Raw genomic sequence first — 20,028 nt, 5'->3', positions numbered from 1 at the left:
TTGGCTGGTTGAACCAGAAGCTGCCAGCCCTGGACTACTGCACCAAGGGCTCAGCCAAAGAGGGAGAAGAGGGGAACAGGAGGCCAGGCCTCCCTTGCCCCCACATGGTGCAGCTGGCTGTCTCCCAGCCTGCCCCAGAGACTTTTCCAGGCTTTCTTGAAGAACCTGTGATCTCCTGCTAGTTTCACACTCCAATAGCTCCCATACCGGCCAAAGCTGTGGCCTGAGGTGCGAACCCAAGCTGTGCCCAGAGCTCCTGCCTTCCAAGCACCCCTCTTCAGTGCTGGCTTTTACTGGGTGCCCATCTGAAGTGGCCGCTGCATCCTCTCCCATTTTCAGGCAGCCCCCTCAGGGCCCAGGCACCTGGCTTCTCCACTGGGAGGGGCTGAGTGCTGGCACAGCTGTGCTCAGATAATGGGGGCTTTGATAGCCCCAGAAGGGGGCCAGGAAGTACAGGACCAGCTTAGAAATGCCAGGGGATGGCTCTCAGACATGCTGCAGTTGTGGGGGAGCTGGAGTCTAGGGCTGGATCTGCAACCTAGCTTCAGCCACCAGGGGCACCTTCCCTACATTTTCACTCCTCTGTGATGCTGGGCCATGCACTTTCTCCCCAGCCTTGGTTTCTCCGTGTAAGATGATGCCAACACCTTGTTGAGTGGTCCTGAAGTTGGAGTGTAGCAGGCTTTCTTGGACTGCCAGCCCCCAATTAATGACACAGAGACTTATTAGTTATGAAAACTTAGTTTATGCTTCTCCCACTAGCTCTTATAACTTATGTTAACCTGTTTCTCTTCATCAGTGTCTTTTTTTCTTTTTTTTTTCTTTTTTTTCTTTTTTTTTGGTTTTTCGAGACAGGGTTTCTCTGTGGTTTTGGAGGCTGTCCTGGAACTACCTCTTGTAGACCAGGCTGGCCTCGAACTCACAGAGATCCGCCTGCCTCTGCCTCCCGAGAGCTGGGATTAAAGGCGTGCGCCACCAACACCGGCCCTTCATCAGTGTCTTGCTTCGGGGATTTTTACCTTTCTTTCATTCTGTATGTCCTGCTTTCCTGCTTCCTCTGTGTCTGGTTGCTTGGCTGGCTGGCTGGCCCTGGGCATCCCCTTTTCTTTCTCCCTTGATCTTAAGTCTGGATTCCTCCTCCCATTGATTCTCTTTGCCCACCAGCCCTACCTATCCCTCTACTGACTAGCTATTGGCCATTCAGCTTTTATTAGACTAATCAGGTGCCTTAGGCAGACAAGGTAAAGCAAATGTAAGACATCTTTACATAGTTAAACAACTGCAGCATAAACAAATATAACACAACTTTACATAGTTAAACAAATATCTATTCCACAACATTGGAGAATGTACGTGTTTTTTCTTTGAGACAGGGTTTCTCTGTATTGTTTTGGAGTCTGTCCTGGAACTAGCTCTTAACCAGCCCGGTCTCAAACTCACAGAGATCCAACCTGCCTCTGCCTCCCGAGTGCTGGGATTAAAGGTGTGCGCCACCAACCTGGCTGCATGTACGTGTTTTTAATTTTAATTTTATCTCTGTGTGTTCACGCTTCTGTGTAGCCCAGAAAATGGTACTGGATCCCCTGAAGCTGGAGTTACAGGTGTTTGTGACCCACCTGATGGGGTACTAGGAACTGAACTCAGGTCCCATGGAAGAGCAGCCAGTGCTTTTGATTTTCTAACTTGGGCTTTTTTTTTTTTTTTGAGACAAGTTCTCTCTATGTATGCCTGTCCTGGAACTCACTCTGTAGACCAGGCTGGGCTCTGACTCACACAGATCCTCCTGCCTCTGCCTCCCAAGTGCTGGGATTAAAGGTGTGTGCCACTACAACCTCTCACAGCAAGCACTCTAAACAGTAGAACCATGTCCCCAGCCCTGCATAGAATGCTTTTGACCCAGCACTTGGACAGTCAGTCACATCAGTACCATTTCAGAACACTCACGAGGAGAGAGGGAAGCAACAGCCTTTGTGCCCATGTCAGGGCATCATGCAGTATGGACCCATGAACAGTCACCAATGGTTGTTGTGGAGACCCTGAAGGAGCTGCTTCTGTGTTCTATGTTGAAAGCTTGGCGCTCCACAGAACAGCAGCCCTTGGGACCCACCAGCTACTGTGGGGCGTGTTGATTGACATGGGTTTCTTGATCAGAAGGGAAGAGTGTGCACTCACTCACCAGTGCATGTCTTGAGCCAGATCTGCCTGTCCTGACCAAACACCTTGGCCGGCACCAGCGTGACCAGGGCCCCCGCAAGCCCCCTTAGACCATGACCTCTGAGCAAGAGGACTCACTTTACAGTGGAGGAGATGCCCACAGGGCCGCTGACTTTCCAGGTGCCTGCTGCTGCCAGCCCAGCACACACCACAGTCCTCTTTCTCTCTCTCTCCTTCCCTTCTGCCCTCTCCCTTCTACCTCCTCTTTCCACCCCTTCTCCTTTCCTCTGTTTTTCCCTTTTGATGCAGGCATCCCTCCCTACTTAATTCCCCCAGATGGATTCCTGTGAGTTTGGGTTGAGCCTGGTTTGCATAGAGAGTTTCAGATCAGCCTGGGCTGCATAGAGAGACTCCCTCAAAAAAAAAAAGGAGAAATTAATAAGAAATTGCATCAGGCCACCATCATGAAGCATCAGGGACAAGACAGACGGTGTCAGCATGAGGCCCAAAGGATCCAGCAGGGCTATGACCCATGTCCTTCAGCACTCACGCTCATGAGAAGTCTCTCGATGCCATCTGGGCTTTTGGGAGGCTTTGCTCTGGTGTGGGTACTTGTCTGGGTCAAGGGCAAAGCAGGACTGCTGGATCAACACTCTAGGAAAGTGGCCGTAGTCCGCAGGGGAGCTGCCAGGCCACAGCAAAGGAGAAAGGACTTTCAAAGGAATCATCCAGTATTCCCGAGTTCTCCAGAGAACTCCGAGGCTTTCTGCACTGCAGCACACTCTAACTGGCTTTCTGCCCCATGGCCCTCCTCCTGCCCAAAGTCTCTCACTTGTTCCCAGTTCAAGACCTGAATCAGGGGAGCCCTACCCAGGACTATCGAGCACCTATCTGAATGCTTGTATTCAGGACAGCAACACCTGAGGAGGGAAGTTTGTTATGAGGACAGAGAGAATAGAGCTGTACAAGGTGCATCGATTGTCACATGGAAAGCTGTGGATGGTGGCTTTCATGGTGGCCTTTCCTAATCCCTGGAACCTGTGATTGACTTAGAGGAGAGGTCTTTTAGTGTCATTTCATTCTTTCTTTTCCGTTCTTTCTTCTTTTTTGGGGGGGGGGAGGGTTCCAGACAGGGTTTGTCTGTAGCTCTGGAGGCTGTTCTGGAACTCACTATGCAGACCAGTCTGGTCTTGAACTCACAGAGATCTGCCTGCCTCTGCCTCCAGAGTGCTGGGATTAAAGGCGTGCCCCACCACTGTCTGGCTATTATTACTTTTTTTGTGACAGGGTTTCTCTGTGTATCAGTCCTACTTGTTCTGGAACTTACTTTGTAGACCTTGACTGGAACTCACAAAGATCCACCTGCCTCTGCACCACCACACCTGGCACTTGATGTCATTTCTTACACACACACACACACACACACACACACACACACACACACACACACACACACACACACACACACAATGTGTGTAGGTGTTTTGCCTACATGCACCACGTGTAGTACCTTCCGAAGCCTGAAGAGAGCAGAAGAGTTCCTGCAACCGGAGGTACAGAGACCATGTTTTTTTTTTTTTTTTTTTGGTTTTTCGAGACAGGGTTTCTCTGTGGCTTTGGAGGCTGTCCTGGAACTAGCTCTTGTAGACCAGGCTGGCCTCGAACTCACAGAGATCCGCCTGCCTCTGCCTCCCGAGAGCTGGGATTAAAGGCGTGTGCCACCAACGCCCGGCTTAGAGACCATGTTTAACCAGATCAAGATCTTGGGATAGCAAAGAGTGCAAATCTCAGGGTGTGCCCTTCTGAGGGACAGAAAGAGGCAGCCACCACACGGAGGAGGAGGCGTGGTCACCACAGAGAAGGCATCGCTGCCCAGAGATGCATCTCTGCTCACGTTCATTCTGACTTCTGTGGTTCTAAGTCAAGTCTGCGGTCATTTGAGAAGCCACAAGAGATTTTCAATGAGGCACTTCCTAAAGAACGGGTCAGACAGCATCCCCAGCGTTACTGGCCTGTCGGTCTCAGGATCATGAAGAACAGAAACCACAGAGAGAAACTCATTGTGTCATTTATAGATTATTCCTGGGGAAAAAAAGAGAATGGGGTTTAATCAAACTTCTAAATATAGTTACAGGGGGCAGAGAAGGGTGCCAAATGACACTGTAAGGACACTGGGGTAAATCTGGAATGTAGAAATATGAGGGGAAAATATGGCCCAGTTTTGTTCTTTTTTTTTTCTCCTTCTCTCTCATCTCTGGTGGGGTGTCTACACTCCCACAGGTTCCAACCACCACACTCAGCTTTCATGTGGGTGTTGGGGATCAAGACTCAGGTTTTCTGAGTCATCTCCATCAATTCTTGCTGCCTCTTAAGGTAGGGTTGTATAATGGGTGGTGGTGGCACATGCCTTTAGTCCCAACATGAGAGGCAGAGGCAGGTAGATCTCAGTGAGTTCAAGGTCAAACTGGTCTACAAAGTGAGTTCCAGGACAGCCAGGACTGTTACACAGAGAAAACCTGTTTTGAAAAACAAAATAAGATAAACAACAACAACAAAAACAAAAAGATAGGGTTGTACGTAGTCGATCCTGGCTTTGAACTTGCTCTATGTCCAAGGATGACCTTGGATTCTGATACTGCCTTTCCTCCCAAGCGCTGGAATTACAAGGGGGCACCACATTCAACCTTTTCTTTTCTCCTTCCTTTAACTATGAGTTTAGTTATGTTTTTAATAACTATTTCCTTTTTAAAAATTTTTATGTATTATGTATATAGTATTGTGTCTACATGTATCCCTGCAGGTCAGAAGAGGGCACCAGATCTCTTTACCGATGGTTGTGAGCCATCATGTGGTTGCTGGGAATTGAACTCAGGACCTCCGGAAGAGCAGCCAGTGCTCTTAACCTCTGAGCCATCTCTCCAGCCCCAATAACTATTTCCTTTTTAAAGATTTATTTATTTATTTATTTATTATGTGTCGGGATGACCATGCCTCCCAATAGTTCTTTTATCTCCCTTAAGTTCTACATACATGTCCCCACACCCAAAGGTGTGTGGTCAGCTCTATGGGTAAGAAGATCTCTCCCTACAATTCTCCTTTTAGTCTAAAGAAAAGATTTAGACTTTTAAAAAAACTAAATTGTGCCAATATACAAAAATGCCTCAAACATCTATAAAGCATATATACATAGAAGACGATAAACAAATTACTATCTTCCTATATCCTATCCTAAGCATGTCTATCCCATCTAAACCCTAAACCTATCTGAAAGAGATGCCTAAGTCTGAACATGTCTTTCCAATTGTGAATTCAGTGTTCTTCCTGGCTGTATGCCTGCAAGCCAGATGAGGGCACCAGATCTCATTATAGATCATTGTGACCCAACATATTGCTGCTGGAAATTGAACTGAGGACCTCTGGAAGAGCAGTCACAACTCGTAGACTTGCAACCTTCTCTCAAGCCCATAAATTCAGTTCTTTACCCACCTTCTTGATGGCCTGGTCTGTGGACACAAGAAGTGGCTAGTCAGAACTTGTATTGATTGTCTAAAATTGATCACTTTACTACTCACCTTTAAAGACAACTACTATCACAGCAGAAAGGAATTTACCCTCTTTCTTGCCCATGGCTTTCTTTGTTGTGACTAAAATTGTTTTACAGTTGGTCAGTGAACTCAGTTCTTACACAGGTCCCACTTCATTTGTCAATGCACCATAAAATCATGAGAAGTTGGAGGATCCTCATTCTCTGATCTATTTCCCTTCCTTCAGACCAGTCAAGACCCAGCCAAGGAAGGAGAGGCAGGACTCTCTTTCCAGCAGTCAGCAGCAGAGGCAGGATTAGGTGTTTAAAGAAATTCCAAAGTATATAGTGTGGGGCAAGCCTGAGCTGTGGGAGATGTTGACCTTAACAGTGGTTCTCAACCTTACTAATGCTGTGACCATTTAATGCAGTTCCTCATGATATGATGACACTCAAACTCTAAAATCAAATTTTTTGCTTTTTTGAGATAGTGTTTGTATTGTTTTGGACACTGTCCTGGAACTACCTCTTGTAGAACAGGCTGGCCTCGAACTCACAGAGATCTGCCTGCCTCTGCCTCCCAAGTGCTGGGATTAAAGGTGTGCGCCACCAATGCCCAGCTTCTAAAATCATTTTTATCACTATGTGCTAACTGTATTTTTGTCACTGTTATAAATTAAAATACAAATATCTGTGTCTTCTGATGCTGTGAGACCTGTCACATGATAGCGTCAGCCATTCATTTGATTTCCCCAAAGGAAACCCAGAAACCCAAATTTGAGAATCACTGCTCTAAACAGGAACACTGAAATATATAATGCAAAATCAGTAATGCATTTAAAGATAATGAATTTTACAATGATACCAATAATTGATGTTTTAGCATGATGATAACATGTGGAAGAACACTTAGCTATAATGACTTTGAAATGGAGTAAGCAATTCCCTGGTAGAGGGAAGGCCAGTAATAAGACACTGTATGACTTTGTCCTATGTAAAATTCTAGCCACTGAGTACTGTTTCACAAACCTTTGAGCTAACTTAACTCTGTTAACCAGGAGTGCACACATCTGCACAGGAGATTTCTCTAATTGGAAATTGAATACTTAGTAGTTCAAGGAATCCTCCATGAAATGTCCAACCATCAACTCTCTTTTTTTTCATTCACATGGAAAGAATTAATGCATGTAGGGAAATTGTGGGCAGAGAAAGTCATTCACCATGCCCCATCAGTCCTTCTTCATATTGGAGACCACTGCACCTCACTGCCTTCAGACTGTGATCTTGCTACCATCCCATTCGTTTTCCCATGAAGTGTGCACAGTACACTGTTTCCCCATCTTATGGTCCAAAGAGGAAAAACCATGATTCAAACATAATTCCTTTACCTGTTCTGCAATGGACAATCAACTATGTGACTCAATCTAGTAATTTTATACTCTGAGGTGCTGCAGATTTTTATCCACTATTTAGGGAGGTTTGTCTGGATAATAAGAGCAATGTCCGGTGGGGCTACAGACAGGGTTCAAGTCCATTCAGTCAATATAGGAGACCTTTACATAAAACTACTTTGCAAAAGACTGGAGATGCAGCTCTTCTAGAATTAATATGCTTTATGTCACACCAGGACGTAATGTTGGTTGTGACCCTGTAATGCTTCCTTGAGCAGCATTTAGAGTCCTGATGTTAATGGAGGGATAGGTTTTTCTGCCACTTTTAAATCTGGGTTGTCTCCTTTGTTGTTGGAATAGAGCTGGTTAAGCCCCAGGAACTATCACTTACATCTAATCATACTGTATTCTGACAGTCATGGTTAGCATAAAACTTGTCTTTAGAGTATACAATCCTCCATGACCTAAATTCTATTTAGTGACTTAATGTCTCCTAAGAACTGCCATCACATCTACACTTCCATGTCACGGTTTAGCAGTGGAGTGCTCCTCTACACAGGAAGTATTGTTTACAAGCTCCAAACGATTAACTCCAAGTGCATTGAAAACATAAATAGTAAACTTTGCAAGTGCAGAACTTCCAAAGACACTAAAGGGACCACAACTCTCTGTGTTTGATAGTGACAGGACAAGCACTAAGGGTGCCTACATTTAACAATAATGTCAACAAGGATATTTCAAAGCACAGTCCCAATACCATTGCTGTGCATATGCACAGCCAGCAGAATGAACATACTCAAGAACCCACCAGCTGGCCCAGAGAATTACGAAGTCCATGCAGGCTCTTAGGACCACATAGAAATAAACTGGGGCATACAGGACCACTAGAATCATGCAGAACAAATACAAGACTAGGCAGGAACATGGCAAAATCTGCTTCAGGCCTCTTATTCCTACCCTGCCTTGGGAGGACACTCTGCACTGGTTCCCATGGCTAGACTCGGCACTTTTCCCCGTCTGGGGATGGTAACCCCAAGCTCACCATGCCGTGGTTTTCAAGCTCCTCTTGGCTCAGTTCCATGCAGTAGCTCTCACAGTACAGCACACAAGACCACCGGAACAGTTTCTCTGCACAGCCAACCCTCTCTTTTCTCCTTCCTTTTAGAAAATTAAATTACAAATTTAATATAGAGTCAGGCAGTGGTGGCGCCTTCAATCCTGGTACTAGAGAGGCAGAGACAGGCAGATCTCTGTGAGTTTAAAGCCAGCCTGGTCTACAAGAGGGAATTCCAGGACAGCCAAGACTACCAAAGAAACCCTGTCTCAAAAGCCAACAAAACAAAACAAAAATATAGAGTCTCACTAAATAACCCTGGTTGGCTTGGAACAGAGATTTGCCTGTATCTGTCTCCCAAATACTAAATTAAAGGCATCTGCCACCAAGTCCAACCCTTGGCGTGATCTCTCGACCAGTACTGACCCTGTTGCCCTGAAGGAGTGTGGTCCCCGCTGTCTGTCTGACCTGCTGCAGTCCAGGGTCTCAGCTTTCTGGGGTGTAACTTCACCATAGAGCAGAACTTTGGAAGCTCAGGATGCATAAAGGGGTGGCTTTCCGTGTGCCCCAGAATCCTGACTGCCCTCCCTGGTGCTGAACACTGACCTGGGAGCTGGTGCTGTTTATCAAAGAGTTTGGGGGAATTTCCCAGCCAAAGCAAGGTTGTTCTCTTCCTCCCCCTAGTGACCAGGAGAACCTCAGTGAGAGCGTGGGTGGGAGAAACCACCCCCTCAACCCTATCCCCCCACCCTTTCACCCTTCCCCCCCACCTCCCAGTGCTCTTTCCCTGGATGACTGATGGCATTTGGTTATCCTTTAATTATTTTTTCCTGAGATAGCGCATGCCATTGTAGCCCCAGCTGGCCCAGAACTCATTGTGCAGCCTAGGCTGGACTCCAACTCCAGGAAATCCTCCTCTTCAGACTCCACAAAGCTGGGGTTCCAGGCTGAACCAACACACCACCAATTGCGTTTGAGACGGCAGCTTCCATAGCAGCCTGAGGCCCTGAGTGGCTAAAGTGAGCAGCAGCCTTCACTGAGGGAGTGGGGGCCTGGGTGAGAAGACAACTTTTGGAATTTAAGCTCTGAGTGGTCAGGTTGGTACTGATGGTCAAGGCCTAGACCCTGAAAGATGATGAGGGGGATGATACTGTTGTATCGTCAGTCGTTACTACTGTGTGCCGGGCATCTACTACCCAGTGTGTACAATGTCTCGAGACCCACACCATGCCCAGGAGACCAAAGCCTGGCCATTGGGCCCCAGTGTCCCATCTGCTGTGTGATGGCTATTGGAGGGGCTGTCTAACTGCTCACTCCCTGTCCCTTACACGACGTCCCATGGGATGGATTTTTTGTTTGTTTGTTGGCTTGTTTTTCTAGACAGAGTTTCTCTGTGTAACCCTGGCTGTCTTGGAACTCACTCTGTAGACCAGGCTGACCTCAAACTCACAGAAATCCACCTACCTCCACCTCCCGATTAAAGGCGTGCGCCACCACTGCTTGGTGGGATGAATTCCTTTTAGTAGTTATAGTAAAATGATTTAGTAGTTTGTCACCTTGTAAAGCAATTTTAAAAGATTTATCGTTTATATTTTATGCATACAAACGTTTCGCCTGCATGTATCTATGTGTACTTTGTGTGTACCTGGTATCCTCAGAGGTCAGAAGAGGATACCGGATACCCTGGAACTGAAGTCAAGGACATTTGGAAGCTGCCATATGGGTGCTGGGAACCAAATTCATGTCCTCTGCAAAGACAGCAAGTGCTCCTAAGCTCTGAGCCATCTTTCCATCCATGCAGCCATTTTACAGGACATCTCGGGCACCATTGGAGGCCTCTCATGGCTAGCCCTACCCCGCTCTTCTCCACCAGCTTCCTGTGGTGTAGCATCACGGCTTGAACAGCGGGTACATTGGACCACAAGGCAACATTGTTACCAGTGACAGGCCATGGATACGGTCAATCCAATGGTCCCCTAAGATTCTGCTGGAGTTGAGGAGAAGCAGAATCTCCGGAAGGAAACTCCAAAAAGAACTCAGCAGAACCCTGCAGACCTCAGCAAGTTCCTTCACTTGGCTCTTGGAGCTCAGAAATGGCAGGGTCTGGTGCATAGAAAACATTTTGGTAGAATATGAATACAGTGGAGAAGAAACTGCCAAGCACAAATATCAAACCCACACAGCAATCAAACTGAAATTAGGATCTTGTATGACCCATGCTGGCTTGAGCTTCTGATCCTCCTGCCTGCATCTCCATCATTTGGAATTATAGCTGTGTACCACACTACCTGGTTTATATGGTGCTGGATGTCAAACCCAGGGTTCATGCATGCTAGGGAAACACTACCAATTGAGCTACACCTCCAGACCTATTTCTTTTCTTTTCTTTTTTTTTTGTTTGTTTTTCGAGACAGGTTTCTCTGTGGTTTTGGAGGCTGTCCTGGAACTAGCTCTTGTAGACCAGGCTGGTCTTGAACTCACAGAGATCCACCTGCCTCTGCCTCCCAAGTGCTGGGATTAAAGGCATGTGCCACCAACACCCGGCTCTCTTTTTCATTTTTAAAGGGGCTGTCTTGCTGTTTCCACAGCTATCACAGCATGCTACATTTCTGCAAACAATGTACAAAAGTTGAAAACATTGGTTAGGCACAGGCACAGTGACACACATCTGTAACCCAGCACTGAGGAGGTAGGACAGGAATCTAAGGCCAGTTTCAGCTATATATTCATTTTGAAGACAGCCTAGCTACAACAAAACAAAATACCAAAAAACAAAACAAAACACCCAAAAACAAACAACTTGTCCCAAAAAGTATTGAAACTATTTTTCCAACACAGATGAGTCTCCATAATAGAAAAGGGTTTTTGTTTTTGTTTTTGCTTGTTTGTTTGAGACAGGGTCTTACTATGTAGCCCTGACTTAAAGGCATGCACCACCATGCCTGGGCCCTGATAGAGAGAAATGTTAGTGGTGCATTGTCTGTTCATAAGCAAAGTAGGGCTTTTATTTGCTTGATTTTGTTTTGAGAAGAAGTTTGTTGTGACAGCTTCCTCTGAATTGGAATATTCGGAGACTTCAGAGAAGTAAGCACATCTCATAAATCCTGCACAAGGCCCCGCCCAGGCCCCGCCCAGGCCTCGCCCCAGGTTACAGCAACAGTGAACAAGGCTGGAAGGAGAGACTCCCTGGCTGAACTGCTGCAGGCTCTGCGGAGAGCTCCAGGGATGCAGCCTTGGTGGCTTGTCACACTGCCTGGGATGGGCTTTTCGATGATGCTCTGCTGTTGACTGGCCCATAATCTTTTAAGTAACCGCAATCAGTTCGTTGATTTTCTGAGATGGCCTTAGTGGAACTTAGGTTCTGGTCTACTCTTGGTGACCCGTCTGGGTTGAAGAAATGTTTGTCCAATTCTACCCAGGATATCCCACAACAAGGTCTCACTAGATAGGCTAACCTCCAACACCTGCCTCAGTCTTCCAAATTCTGGGATTACAGGCCTGGGCACTGTACCTGGCCACAGTCAAATTTATGATGAAAAGGAGAAATGGGGAAAAAAAATGACAGGGAGAGCGTTTCTAAAAACAGCGGTTCTCCTTAAGGAGAGCCTCAGTCACTCGGGAGGCAAATGCAGGTGAATCTCTGTGAGTTTGAGGGTAACCTGGTCTACATAGAGAGCTCCAGGTCAGCCAAGGCTACATAGTGAGACTCTGTCTCAAAACAAACAAAGCAAAGCAAAAAACTAATTAAAATAAATAAATAAAACTCAGTTAATCCCCAGGGCCTCCAGAAGAGGGTGCTATGACCACAGGAGAGGCAGGCTGCTCCATTTTGCACACACATACACATACACATACACACCACACACACACACACACACACACACACACACACACACACACACACACACACTGAGCTTCCAAAGGACACATGCCAGGAAGGCAAGGATAAAGATGAACTTGACCTTGGGTGGGCCCTGGGTAACGCGTAATAATGTCTTAGTTTAAACAAAAAGTTTAAAGAATTAAAAACATAGAATAGGAAATAAATATTTATATAATAAATATTTATAGGAAATAAATAAAATAATATAGGATATAAAATATTTTTGTATAGCTATACAATGCATTTGTGTTGTAACCCAAGTGTTATGAAGGTATAAAAAGGCTAGCCTAGAGACTGGGTATGCTGATGCACACCTTTGGGCTAGCCTGGTCTCAATAGTGAATCCAATCCAGCCAGGGCTACTCAGTGAGCCTGCCCTCACCCCTCAAAAAAAAGGAATTGGGTGTAGTAAGCTAAGTTTAATGTATTATTGAAAGGAAACATTTAAAATTTTCTTTCACCAGGTGGTGGTGGTGGCAGCGGCGGTGGTGGTGCACACCTTAATTCCAGCACTCCAGAGACAGAGGCAGGTGGACCTCTGAGTTCAAGGCCAGCCTGGTCTTCAGAGTGAGTTCCAGGACAGGCAGAGCTACACAGAGAAACCCTATCTTGAAAAACAGAATAAAATTTTCTTACTATATCTATTCATGCGGGTGTTGGTGGCGCACGCCTTTAATCCCAGCACTCGGGAGGCAGAGGCAGGCGGATCTTTGTGAGTTCGAGGCCAGCCTGGTCTACAGAGCGAGTTCCAGGACAGCCTCCAAAGCCACATAGAAACCCTGTCTCGAAAAAAAAATATATATATATCTATTCATGTGTGGGTTGGTGAACCAAGTGTGGTACTCGTGTGGAGGTCAGAGGAAAATGCGGGGGACCAGGCACTCTGCTTCCACGTAGGTGCCAGAGATCAAACTCAGGTCCTCAGCGAGGGCCTTTCCCTAAGAGCCACGTCAACTGCCAAAGGAAACCATCCTTCTCAGCTTAGAGTAGCCTGGGTGGCGTCGTAGAGTGTGTCCTGGGCCTTCCCAGCTCGTCCTTGCTGCTACGCTGACTAACCAAAGGCAACTCTCGAACTTGTCATTCACAGTGAGAGTCCTGACAGAAGTGCCGTGCTTTTACTGTAGCGTTTAGAGACCGGTGTCACTGTGTCCCTAGAGCCTGCAGGACTGAGTACAGCGCAGTCCAGCTCGCAGCCTAGGAGCACCGGGCTGCTCCAGGTAGCTCTGTGTGAGATGCTGTATCGTCTGGGTTGCGGAAATATTCTCTGCCATGTTCATGAAAAAAGAAAATCACCTGAGACATTTCTCACAGCATATTGGCCCTGCTCATCAACTACCTGTGTGTATAAAATCTGCATACATTAATAATACCACTGGAGTCTGTCTGTTGAGTCCCTAGGACATTTCCTTTAGCTATACTCTTGTTTTATTCTGAGATATGGTCTCTATGTATCTAGGCTGTAGACCAGGCTGGTCTTGAACTGATCGAGATCTTTCTGCCTCTGCCTCCAGAGTGCTGGGATTAAAGGTGTGTACCATCATGTCTGGATAGCCATACTCTTAGGATGTTATGGTACAGTCACTCCTTGGTGGTGTTTTCCTCTTTCCACAGGATTAATTACCTGTCAAACTGAGGTTTTTGCATTGTTTTGTTTTGTTTTTTTGCAAGGAGCTCGCCCCTGAACTTTGCAATGTAGATCAGGCTAGCCTGACCATGATGTAGTCCTTAGGAAGGCTATCCCCAAGTGCGGAGATCGCAGAGACAGCAGTGAGCTGCCATACAGAACAGACTTCACTATCTTTTGGGGGGACATTTACTTTATTTATGTGAATGAGTATTTTGCCTGCATGTATGTATGTGAAGTGACTAAGGCAGTGACTCCTTGTCCTGACTCCGTTTTGTGTCTGCTTAGACACTTCAGAGACACTTCCGACCCTACCACCTCCAGCAGTCATGTCTAACCTGGCTGCACATTCAAGATTTCCACGACTCTGATCATGGTCCAGTCCAGCTGTATTAACCAAAATAATTAATATTTACAATAAGCGAAGAAGGTTACACATGAAATAATTACCCTGCTCTGCCAAAACCAAATGTTGCCAAGTTCCTCTGACTCCCGTTTCACACAGATGTGACTGTGGTTTGTATCATTAAAAATGCTGATCCCTGAGCTCCCGCACCAACTGAGCGAGGCACAAACCTGCTCTTGATCACAGGCCAGAAAGAAAGGACTCATTTTACTTTTAATTGTCTTAATCACCGTGGTTGTCTGTACCTTTCTCCAGAGGATTTATTACATTTTTGGGAGGCTCCACCGAAATAGCCCCACATGGACATGGCCTCACTCTGGACCTCCTCATCTGGTGGGGAGGATGGAGGGCACGGCCCCCTGAAGACATTCCAGGGCCTTGTGTCTCCTTCCCCCTGAGCCTGGAGAGGTTTGGAATGATCTACTGAGTTCCCAGACATCATGATGGACTGAGTGTTTCTGACACTTCTAGAAGTCTGTACACTGAATTCAGTTCTGGTTCAGAGAGCCAGGACTCTTGAAGAGCCTTCTTGGGGACCAGAGGAACAGGACTCTCAGGGGTCTCCTTAGGATTAAGAAGGCTAAACCCTTTGAGGAGCCTTTTGCATAAGAGGTCAGACCTCTTGGGTCTCCTCTGGCAAGAGAGTGTGATCCCTCTGAGGAGCATTCTTAGGGTTGGGGAGAAAACCTTTGACATGGAGGCTTTCTCATCCTCCTATGCCAAGTGGGGACACCAATAGCAGAGGACCTGACTTCCTGATATCCTCTCTCCCCCTCTCCTTCCCTTCCTCCCTCTCACCCCTCCCCTCTTCCCTCCCTCTTCCTCTTTCTCCGTCCCTCCTCTCTCCGGAGTTTCTCTGTGTAGCCCTGGGTGTCCTAGAACTAGCTCTGTAGACTAAGCGGGCCTCGAACTCACAGAGATTCACCTGCCTCTGTCTCCCGAGTGCTGGGATTAAATGCGTTCTGCTTCTATCTCTTATGACAGATCTGTTTTCAGGGTTAGTCGGGATGAATGGCCAGCCAATTGCATGAGTGACTGAAAGCAAGCAGCAAGTTCTGTCCAGAAGAATATTTTGTTACTGATGTCTCTATACTGCTTTGTCTCTTTCCTGTTGTTGATCCAATGAGGAAGAACTAAGTGAAACCTACTTTCACTGGCAACCGGAACCCGACTGGAGAAGGTGCCTCACGTTTCAGGGAGAGATCTGCAGCCCAACGTGGCCTATACGAGAGCGATGCTGACCTCTTCCTGGGATTATACTGACAGTCTCAGAGAGTCTGCTTATGCAGCAATGGGTAAGCTATTACATATACTGGACAAAGGTCCTAATAAAAATAGGCATTACCTTATACTCACCTTAGTGAAAACTTTTTTACAACAAATGGTGAATTTATTTGTTATTGTTATATCTCATGATATTTTTAAAAATGAAGTTTCTATACAAGGTTGAAATAGCTAAATATAATTACAATAGATCTCTCAGTGCTTCTTCTTATTTACAGAAATGGCCCCCTGAAAATGGAGGCTTTTCTCTCCTGCCTGGTCCTGAAGCCACTTTTAAAATAATTACTCAGAGGCTCAGTATTAATTACAAACCACTTGGCCTATTGCTCAGGCTTACTACTAACTAGCTCTTACAACTTAAATTAACCCATTTCTATTCATCTACATTTTGCCACGTGGCTTCGTGGTGTTACCTGTTCTCTAGAACATCTCGTTGCTCCAGCAGCTTGCTGGCATCTGTCCAGACTCCGCCCTTCTGCTCCTGTGTCTCTGCTTGGATTTCCCGCCCTGCTCTATCCTGCCTTGCCATAGGCAAAATCAGCTATTTTTATTAACCAATGGGACTAAAACATATTCACAGCATTCTTACAGCATTCCCCCAATCTAAGGTCATCAATAGCTTTGAAGCTTTTGCTGAAATGTAAACTTTCTTCCTCTCAAGATCCCAAGGGAGCAGGGGTTAAAAGCTGAAAAAAATCTGAATAGAGAGAACATCATTTTAAAACTTGTAGCAAAAATTAAATTAGTTAATTAAAAGTCTGTATACAGGTAATTTTAATTTGCTATAGCATACCATGTATAAAACTTAGATTCAACTCTTGGTTAGGGAAATAAAGTAGAAATAAACAGTAGATAAATGTAAAAACATGCTTAAAAATGTAAAGCATGCCGGGCATTGGTGGCACAAGCCTTTAATCCCAGCACTTGGGAGGCAGAGGCAGGAGGATCTCTGTGAGTTCGAGGCCAGCCTGGTCTACAGAGCGAGTTCCAGGACAGGCTCCAAAACAATACAGAGAAACCCTGTCTCGCAAAACAAAACAAAACAAAACAAAAAAAGAATGTAAAGCATAAGCCAGTGTTGGGGGGGAAGTCCTGTGCATTTGTCAATAAAGCACTGCTGGCCAATAGGGAACCAAGATAGGTGGGACTAGGAGTCCAGGAGGACTCTGGGAAGGAGAAACATGGGGAGTCAAGATGTAACGCCATGGGGTAGGAAGCCCAGAACTATTCTCCAGTAAGAGAAATACTTAGATTAACAATTATGGGGTAATTACTTAAGTCAGAGCTAGCCAGTAAGAAACAAGCAAGGCCAACAGCTTCATAATTAATATAGCCTCCTGTGTGTTTATTTGGGACTGATGCGGCTCTGGAACCAGGCTGGCGGGAAGGCTTCTCTCAAGGAAAAGGCTTCCCTTTACAAGCCAGGCATTGGTGGCCCACACCTTTGGTCCCAGCACTTGGGAGGCAGAGGCAGGTGGATCTCGGTGAGTTCAAGGTGAGCCTGACCTCAGAGTGAGTTTCAGGACAGCCCCCAAAACAATACAGAGAAACCCTGTCTCAAAAACAAACAAACAAGCAAAAAGAATGTAAAGCATAGGTTACTGTGGAGGTTTGAATGAGAATGGCCCTGTTGACTCATATGTCTGAATGCTCTGTTCCTAGTTGCTAAACAATTTAGGAAGGATGAGGAGGTGCGGCCTGGTTGGAGGAGGGTGTGTCACTGGGGGTGGACTTTGATGTTTCCAAAGCCCATGCCAGGCCCTCTCTCTCTCTCTCTCTCTCTCTCTCTCTCTCTCTCTCTCTCTCTCTCTCTCTCCCTGTCCCTCTCCTTCTCCTCTCTCCCTCTCTCCCTCTCTCTCTCTCCCTCCCTCCCTTCCCTCTTCTCCCTCTCTCTCCCTCTCTCCCTCCCTCCCTCCCTCTCTCCCTCCCTCCCTCCCTCCCTCTTTCTCTCTCTCTCTCTCCCTGTCCCTCTCCTTCTCCTCTCTCCCTCTCTCCCTCTCTCCCTCCCTCCCTCCCCTCTTCTCCCTCCCTCCCCCTCCCTCTCTCTCTCTCCCTCTCTCCCTCCCTCTCTCTCTCTGCTTGCAACTTGTGGATTGGATGTGAGCTCTCAACCATGCCTGCTGCTACTCTTCCTGCCATGATGATCATGGACTTACCCTCTGAAACTGTAAGCAAGCTCCCAATTAAATGCTTTCTTTTATAAGCTTTTAAGCTGTCTTGATTGTTGTAGGAGGAAGTCTATGTCGCCATTAAACATGTGACTTACTAGAGGCGCATACAGATGAGGTAATAAAAGGGCGGTTTACCACACCGCTAACCACACCCACTTTAGGCAGGACTAAAGACGTATACGGCTGGACGTAAAGACGTATACGTACGTAGGCGGAACTACGTCACTAGCCAAGCCCACTTTTGGGCATGGCTAGGGCGTTACGAGGGAAGGCATAAAAGACAGCGCACAGGAAGTCTCGCTCTTTTTTCCTGGAGTTCGGCTTCCGGTCCAGTCGCTAGCTGAGATCTGCTGGGCTTCTCGGGGTTTGGTATCTTGTGAGTAATTTTCTATATAAAATACTTAGCCTTATTTTCAGTAATTGTGTGCCGCGTATCGTTACAGCGTCCGTAAAGCCAACAATTTGGTGTCGGAGCGGGATTGGAATCGGGACCCAGGGCTTCTCTCGGCCTGACCAGGCACACGTGGACTCTCCTTTCGCTAAGTTCCTCACCACTTCGCTCGGCAAGGCACGATTCCTGCCGCCAGGAACCAGCACCTTCTACCTGCCGGTAAGGTTAGGCGGAATTCCAAGGTTTCTCTCGCGGCCACGTGCTGTTTTACTGGCGGCCAGCTGACTCCGGCCACGTGCTCTTTCGCTGGCAGCCTGTTGATTTTGGCCTGAATTACTCCATTGGTAACAAACATAACTGCTTTATACAATGTCAACAGCTAACACTATGATGCAGGATGTTAAGAATTTTCTTGTTTTTTGTATGGATGGGATTTTAGAAAGGGTTGAGGACCTACCTGAAAGGTGCTTCCTACCCACGATGGTGATTATTAGCTTCATAATCAATATAATTTTGTTAATGAAATGGCTCAAAAATAGGAATAAACTTATACAGGTCATGCAGTCATCGCAGGATAGTTTTGAAATCTTAATACAAAGGATTCAGGAAATGCAAAATTCATTGCTGGAGAGTAAGAAAGGGTTGGTAGAAAATATTCAGGATATTAAAAATGATAATGTAGGTCTGACGAACAGGTTTAAAGAGACGGAACACAAAATTGAATTATTTTCAGGAAAAATGTGTTCCATAGATAGAATTGAAAAATTGGAACATAATGTGGAAACATTTAACGACAAACACGGTTCCATGTTTGATGATTTCACTAGCAAATTACAAAGACTGGAACATAAAATTGAAATGCTAGCAGAAAAGAATTGTTCCATGTCTGAGAGCAATGGTAAACTAACTGATAGAATATCATTTGTTGAAGGCAGTTTACATGCTATTGAGGTACTTGCTAAGGATGAGAATATTAGAAATTTGGAATCACATGTAAATGATGAATGTAAAAAAATGAAAGATTCCATGACATCCTTAGAAAATCATTTGTCCCAAGAACTTCAAGAGCTCAGAGAAACAATGATGAATAGACTGCAGGATTTAGAAGACGCTCAATCTGATACTTCAGAATCAGAAATACAGGCAACAGGTCAGGACAGGAGTTTCCCAAAGCTTCTCAAATGCTGGAATGATTTCCCTAAGGTTGCTATGCGTTCCCCTATGGTTTTTCCAGTATCTGTATCAGAAAAACCAGCAACGAAAAAACCATCAAATGGTCCCATTGCTTATCACTGGGAGCCTATACAGATGAAGGATCTAAAAAATATTAAGGAGGCCATTGTCATGTATGGTCTTCATTCTCCCTTTGTCAGAGAGCTCCTGACCTCATGGGCTACTGTAAATAAAGTAACCCCAAAAGACTGGGCCCAATTAGCCTCTGCAGTACTCGAAAATTCTTGCCAAATTCAATGGAGAGCTTTATGGAGGCAAGAAGCAAAAGCAATTGAGATTCAGGAATTGCAGAAGGGTCATGAAGTACCCCAAGACAAGATTCTTGGGGAGGGTCCTTACGCTGACACGCAGGTTCAATCTGCATATGATGAGCACATGTTGTCTTTGTGCCGTACAGCTGCGTTAAATGCCTTGGATAAGGTTTGTGAAACAGGAGAGATAATGCAACCCTACACCAAGGTATTACAGGGCCCAAGGGAAAGGTTCACTGAATTTTTAGAGAGATTATCCAGAGCAGTAGAGGTACAGGTAGCGAACCCAGAATCCAGGCGTCTTCTTATAGAATCTTTGGCGTATGAGAACGCGAATCCTCAATGCAGGCAGGTAATTTGGCCATTAAAAATAAGATCAGCGCCATTGGAGGAATGGGTTCTGCATACAGCGAACCTGGAATGTAAAAGTCAGGATACAGGAGCTTGGGTAGGTGAAGCTATTTCTACAGGTTTGAGGAGGCACCAGGATGCCAAATACCCTACCTGTGATGATATAGAGGCATGGGTAGGGAAGGCAATCTCAAAGAATTTAAATAGGCGTAAAGATGCAAAATGCTTTAACTGTGGTAGAATAGGACATCTTAGTAGGAACTGTAGACAACGCATTCCTAGAAATAATGCTTTTACCAGGAATGTATCAAA

The sequence above is a fragment of the Mesocricetus auratus genome, unplaced genomic scaffold (assembly GCF_017639785.1).
Source record: "Mesocricetus auratus isolate SY011 unplaced genomic scaffold, BCM_Maur_2.0 Super-Scaffold_100009, whole genome shotgun sequence".
Lineage (NCBI taxonomy): Eukaryota > Metazoa > Chordata > Mammalia > Rodentia > Cricetidae > Mesocricetus > Mesocricetus auratus.
The sequence above is the reverse complement of the archived record's forward strand: the minus strand, read 5'-3'. Positions refer to the sequence as shown.